The sequence below is a fragment of the Hibiscus syriacus genome, unplaced genomic scaffold (genome assembly GCF_006381635.1).
Source record: "Hibiscus syriacus cultivar Baekdansim isolate YM2019G1 unplaced genomic scaffold, ASM638163v2 tig00000991_pilon, whole genome shotgun sequence".
Classification (NCBI taxonomy): domain Eukaryota; kingdom Viridiplantae; phylum Streptophyta; class Magnoliopsida; order Malvales; family Malvaceae; genus Hibiscus; species Hibiscus syriacus.
Window position 1 is genome coordinate 350,992 of NW_024061840.1, and position 7,219 is coordinate 358,210.

Below are 7,219 nucleotides of genomic sequence, written 5' to 3' on the forward strand. Positions count from 1 at the left end.
GGGAGGGACCTCTTCAATGATGACAGTGGCCTCTTGAACGGTGGGAGGGGACTCTCGAGGAATGATATGGGGGGCCTCTTCAACGATAGGAGTGGACTCTTGAGGGATGACAGGCGAGTCGGGCTTCTTCTTGCGGTGTCTTCGCACTATTGGGGTGTACGGAGACTTAATAGCACGTGCACGCTGTCTGATGCGTGAACTCCGTCGTGCAAGCATAACCCGACGTAAAGCATCCACTCTATCGGGCCGCTAAATAATTAATTACAAAAATCAGTAAATAAACAGACATGATATTTAAACAGTGAAAACAAAGACAAATATGTTTCAAACTTGCATTGTATTCACCCAAGTCATTATTCTATCATAGTTCACAAAATGCATCAGATAACAAAGAAAAATATGTTTCAAACTAATACCCTGAAGTTAGTATTTGTCTTTGTTTTGTCTATTGGTTGAAGTAATGCAATCCATTCAAGTTTCAATTTGCAGAAGAAGAAATAGTTTACTTTCGCAACACGAAACTTAAAATCGCAACGCGAAACCAAAATCGCAACGCGAAATGAAAATCGCAACGACAGAATCGCAACGCGAAATGAAAATCGCAACGAAAGAATCGCAACGCGAAATGAAAATCGCAATGCGATTTTGGTTTCGCGTTGCGATCTTGTCGTTGCGATTTTGGTTTCGCGTTGCGATTCTGTCGTTGCGATTTTCATTTCGCGTTGCGATTTTGGTTTCGCGTTGCGATTTTAAGTTTCGTGTTGCGAAAGTAAACTATTTCTTCTTCTGCAAATTGAAACTTGAATGGATAAATTTACTTTCAACCAAAAGACAAAACAAAGACAAATACTATTTCACAGTGTTAAAGAATACACAGTTTAGCAGAATTGGCAGCAACCGAACAAATTTACTTTCAACCAAAAGACAAAACAAAGACAAATATATTTCACAGTGTTAAAGAATACACAGTTTAGCAGAATTGGCAGCAACCGAACAAATTTACTTTCAACCAAAAGACAAAACAAAGACAAATACTATTTCACAGTGTTAAAGAATACACAGTTTAGCAGAATTGGCAGCAACCGAACAAATTTACTTTCAACCAAAAGACAAAACAAAGACAAATATATTTCACAGTGTTAAAGAATACACAGTTTAGCAGAATTGGCAGCAACCGAACAAATTTACTTTCAACCAAAAGACAAAACAAAGACAAATACTATTTCACAGTGTTAAAGAATACACAGTTTAGCAGAATTGGCAGCAACCGAACAAATTTACTTTCAACCAAAAGACAAAACAAAGACAAATATATTTCACAGTGTTAAAGAATATACAGTTTAGCAGAATTGGCAGCAACCGAACAAATTTACTTTCAACCAAAAGACAAAACAAAGACAAATACTATTTCACAGTGTTAAAGAATACACAGTTTAGCAGAATTGGCAGCAACCGAATAAATTTACTAAGCAATCTAAGTGAAATGGCTAATCTAAGTGAAATTACGAGTAAATTTATCATTAAGTTAAATATGGAAAATCTTAAACTTACCTCGTTGCGTAGAGTATGAACCTCATTCTGCAACGATACTATCATCTCACGTAGAGCGGCAACCTCACCACGTAAAGTTGACACCTCCACACGCCATGCACCATCGTTATCGCGTAGAGTACCGATCTCCTCACGCAAGGCATTGACCTCATCACGTAACTCCCTTGACTCATCCCGTTGAGGTGGAGGTGGAGAACAGGGAGATAGGAGTCGTGGCATCTTTGCCGGTCGCCTATCATGAGGTGATGGTGGAGAAGAGGCTCGATGATGTGACGGGATAGGTGATGGCTCTCGTTCTAGAGATGTATAGTCGGGTCGATCGGGTGATGGCTCTAGGTGAGGTGATGGCTCTCGAATTGGAGGAAGTGGATGCTGCTCATCATCCGTGCCATCAAAAAAATTCTGACTAGCTTGCCACCAATCAGTGGCAAGCTCTTCCTCCGTGGGTGTCAGTCTTTGTAATGGAATGTTGGCCTCCTAAAATATAAAAACTCAAACAAAGTTAAACGTCTACTATTAATAACTTGTTTATATATTATATGAAAGTATTTGTGTTAACTTACATTATTATTGTGGCATATGGTATTAAGTCTTCCCAATCCAACAGAGTTTTCCTCTTCCAGGAAATAGCCCTGGGAATATCATTTGACGTTTTTATTGCATATGTACGCATGCTGGGGAAAGCCTCGAATATCCAAATCTACAAACAATATAATAACAAAATTAGTAATTGTTAAATAATTAATTATAATTTTAGAAACATTATATAGAAATTCTTACCTTAAAGGCCCAAACAAAGCCTGACAAAGTGTATTTGGACCCATCGCCCCGCAAACTTTTGCGGTCATCAAAGGCAGACGACAACTTAGTCCAGGTAGCTTTCCATATATACGAACCCCACGGAAACAGATTCCATGCATTCAGGTCCTCTACCAATATTATTAGCTCCCGATGAATAGGTTGTCTGGCCTCTCTGCCTAAAAAGCCGGCATACACAAGTAGTAGAAGGCATACTCGGACAACATCGACGTCTTCCATCCGAGTGAAACCAGCTTTCTTATTAAATAATTTCTTCAGGTCGTCGACATGTAGGTTCGGCTTCTCCATTGACTCATCCGGAAAAACCCGGGATAACCATGATGGGCGGGCGATATGACGAGTGTACCGGACTACATCATCGTGTCCGAATCGTAGACCAGTGATTAAGCAGAACTCCTTCCGCCCAAAGCAAGTATACACTGGTGGAAAATGAAACCATATCTCTTCCTCACCACGTTGTATACTGTCGGGTAGATTTGATGTCATGGTCTGAAGCCACAAATGGGTCAAATTAGCATCTCCACCCGGATGCTGTACTCTCAGCCATGGCCCGAAGCAGGTTTCCTCAAACAATTGTCTTTGAGCAGGTGAAAGCTTCTTTGCAATTGTAGTGGCCAGGCTGACTTTATTTCTCAAGGTCAATTGAGCCGAAAAAAATTTCTACAAAAACAATAAACATACCAAGTTAGATATACCAAAAACTACACTGTGAAGATATACCAAAAACAATAAACATAAAAAGTAGTAGTTTATTCTTGAAACTAAAATTTGCAACACTGTTTTGTCTTTTGGTTGAAATGAAAATCGCAACGAGAGAATCGCAACGCGAGATGACAATCGCAACGAGAGAATCGCAACGCGAAATGAAAATCGCAACGAGAGAATCGCAACGCGAAATGAAAATCGCAATGCGATTTTGGTTTCGCGTTGCGATTCTCTCGTTGCGATTTTCATTTCGCGTTGCGATTCTTTCGTTGCGATTGTCATTCTCTCGTTGCGATTTTCATTTATCTCGTTGCGACTCTTCTGCAAATTGAAACTTGAATGGATTGCATTACTTCAACCAAAAGACAGAACAAAGACAAAGACAAATACTAACTTGAAAATCGCAACGAGAGAATAGCAACGCGAAATGAAAATCGCAACGACAGAATCGTAACGCGAAATGAAATCTAAGTGAAATGGTTAATCTATTATTGAAATGACCAGTAAACTTATCATCAGTTTCAATATGAAAAACCTACAATAATGCAAACATTTCAAAATAAAAATAATTAAAAAAACTAACCCTCGGAGGTTGATTTTCCATTTCTGAATATTGTGAGGGATTTCTGACCGTGAATGGTTGTGAGGGATTTCGCCGGAGATGGGGACGGAAATCTTCGGAGATGGGGACGGATTTCTTCGCCGTAGAGAGTGAGAGATGGAGATGGGACTGAGTTGTGATTTTAGGTTTTAGGTTATGAGTTGCGATTACGGGATTTTGTCTTAATATTCTTTTTGTAATTTGAAAATAAAATACGCGTAGCGATTATAATGGCGCTTTAAATATCGCGTTGCGATTTACGGATACGCGTTGCGATTTTATGTATTATCGTTGCGATTTACGGATACGCGTTGCGATATACGGATACGCATTGCGATTTACCCATACGCGTTGCGATTTACGGATACACGTTGCGATTTACGGATACGCGTTGCGATTTATGTGTTCGCGTTGCGATTTTCATATTCGCGTTGCGATTATGGAAAATCGCAATGCGAATTTGTACTATCGCATCGCGATTTTCAAGAATCGCGTTGCGATTTTGGAAACTGATTTGCGATTCTGGAAACTGATTTGCGATTCTGGGGATCGCGTTGCGATTTTTATTTCGCGTTGCGATTTTGTTGGTCATTTTGGCAAATCCAAAAAAAGTTGGTTAAAATCGTATATTATAACTTTTTTTTGGTCACTGAGGCGATTTTCTCTTAAAATAAGGCTCGTTGTATGAGAATGAGAGTTAGTGGTACAATTGGTATGTCAAGAGGTGGAGTGAACAAGTACAAGATTACGATTTGCACCCGCATATATTACTCATACGAGACTCGTGTGACTTAGTGGTGCCGAGGTGGACTGATCTGGTGCAATCTACGAGATATTGCATGTGTTATATGATATGACACCAGTTGTTGATATGAGATTCAGTATCCTCGTGATACACGAGATGGAGTAACTAAGTGCATTATATGAATATCAGTTTCAACTGCATATTGGGCTCTCACTCATACAAGACTCACGTATTGCGAACTCTTATGATGATACAGTGGGCAATGTACTAATAAAAAAGGAGTAAATAACAATTAACGGTGATTTGATTTGAAAAGAAAGGTACAGATGTAGAAAAACATAAATGGTTTTAACTAATCAAATTCTGCTAATAAAGTTTTGAACTCAAAAGTGATTCGAAAGTTTTATTTCGGTTTATTACGACACAAGAATGATTTTAGTATTCGTAAATATTTTATGTTTTTTAGTATTAATGTTTTTATACGACACTATTATTTATTTATTAAATATTTTAAATTTTTACAATTAATTTCTTCATTAAGTATATATTTAACGTGCAAGTTATTCACACGTAAATACTAGCGGAAAAAAAGGAAGGTAGAGCGCGCATCAACATCACTCTGAGGAATTTGATCCGCCACCAGAAATCGGTAAGTAACAACATCCTATTCGACATTTTTAATAAGTAGTAGCATGTATATAAGGAAAATTAAACTATTCAGACCTGAATTTGTATAAATTGTTTTTATTTTAAATGAATAGATTTTAATTATTTTTATAAAAAGGACATTGATAATTTACAAGTAGCAGTTTTATTAAATTGCATTTATGTATGTTCGAAATGGATTTTTACAATAAATACATGATTTTTATAGATTATAAAAGAAATAAATTTTCTCACATTTTCAAATGGTAAAAATTTTCTATAAATAATGCGACATTTCTGACTCGTGTGCAGATACATATTCAGAAAGGAGGTGTTACAACACATCTATATTGTTCTCGTCTCCTCTTATAAAACTTGTTAACTACCAAATACTCATTCCCTTAAATGTATATATATGCACAAAACATGTGTGATCTCCACCATCCCTCCTTCATAGGCTTCATCAATAACCATATTCAATGTCTGATAGCATCATACAGAAAATATTTTATTAATTCTTTGGTTTAGTTTATTTTAAGTGATAAAATATATATAATATTTTCATTTATTATAACTTTTATTATCATTTTTAGTTATTTATTTATTTTTTTATCATTAACTCATGTTTATGTAAAAAAAATATGTTTAATAGTCGTAAAACCCCTTTTATTTGTTAATATTATTACTTGTATATTTTCAAGAACATTTATCGTAGAATGGTTGTGAAAAATATTACTTAATAGAGATAGTGTGATTTGATACGACATTCGAACGGAAAGTGAACTTTAAATGAATCGAGTCTATTTGATTAAATGGTATATTTGTATAATAAAAAAGGGATATTCTTACATAGAGAAGAAAATCGATGGGATAAACTTATTATTAGTTGATGTGCAAATCTCGTGATTTCCTCTCAAAATGGGGAATGTCCCTTAATAAATAATTCAAAATAAATTAATCAAAGTTCAATGAAAGGATAATATTTTAAATTTTGACTCGAATTTGCAATTTCTACTCTTATAAGCTATTAGGTATAAATTCCGAACGTTGTGGGGTTGTTTACCCTTCCTTACGTGTAATTGACTCTTGAACCCTTAAAAATGTATTTCTGATAATTTGTATGCCAATATTATATTTTCAAATGATTTTCCTTAAAATGTTTTAAAATACATTTTTAGATATTCGATCTACCTAATTGAAAGGTCGATGACGACTTTAAATCAAATAAATACGAAAAATCCATTTTTTTCCCAAAAATGTTGTAACCTAGAGTTTTTTTCTTTTAAAAGGGGAAATCCTCGTTTTAAAACGTTACGATAAACATCAATCAAAATATTAAACAACTTGATCTTAGTGATCATAGAAAGAAGATAAAAGGTATAACACATATTTTATTAACGAAGGATAAGATTATTACATTATACAAAAAAGTTCTTTTATATACATAAAGAGAGGAAATGATAAATGTGCAATAAACTCTAAATAAAAGATTCTTACATGATAGTTTTAATCATCATAGTTTATAGACTCATCACACGTTATGTTGGGTTCTTCAATCTTTTGTCTTTTCACGTGTTTTGAATGTTTACGGTAGAACATTTATAAATTAATATTCGATAATTTAATAATCTTTAAAATAATAATTTTTTCTATCTCGACTTGAGTCTAATATATAAATTAATAATTTCGTTAAATTAATAAGATAGAATTTTCTAAAAGATTCTTATATAAATTTATGGTCCATTCGATATTGTACATAATAATTTTATAAAATTACAAATATAACTAGGACAACTTAGTAAAATATGATTTTATTTTTGTTTGCTCTTAAAATTTAAATCTAGATGTAACAAAAATTTTGGTGTTGTATTTCATTCTGCAACAAAAAATTGTGAAGAGTTGTTGCTGCTATGAGTGTTTCCTTCCGCTTAATTGGTTGCAAAGATGTTGTATCATCTTCAGTTTTATCCTCAATAGGATTTTTATTAACACTAGTTACAATTTCTTCTAAACTTTGGACCTCTGAACATGTATTATTTTCACTCGGTTAATCCAATAGGCTATTAACATTCATTTTGTTGAAGTCCCAGAGCCAATCAATCATTGTGTCATTGTACATGAACATCATTCAATTGGTCATTACAATGTACATT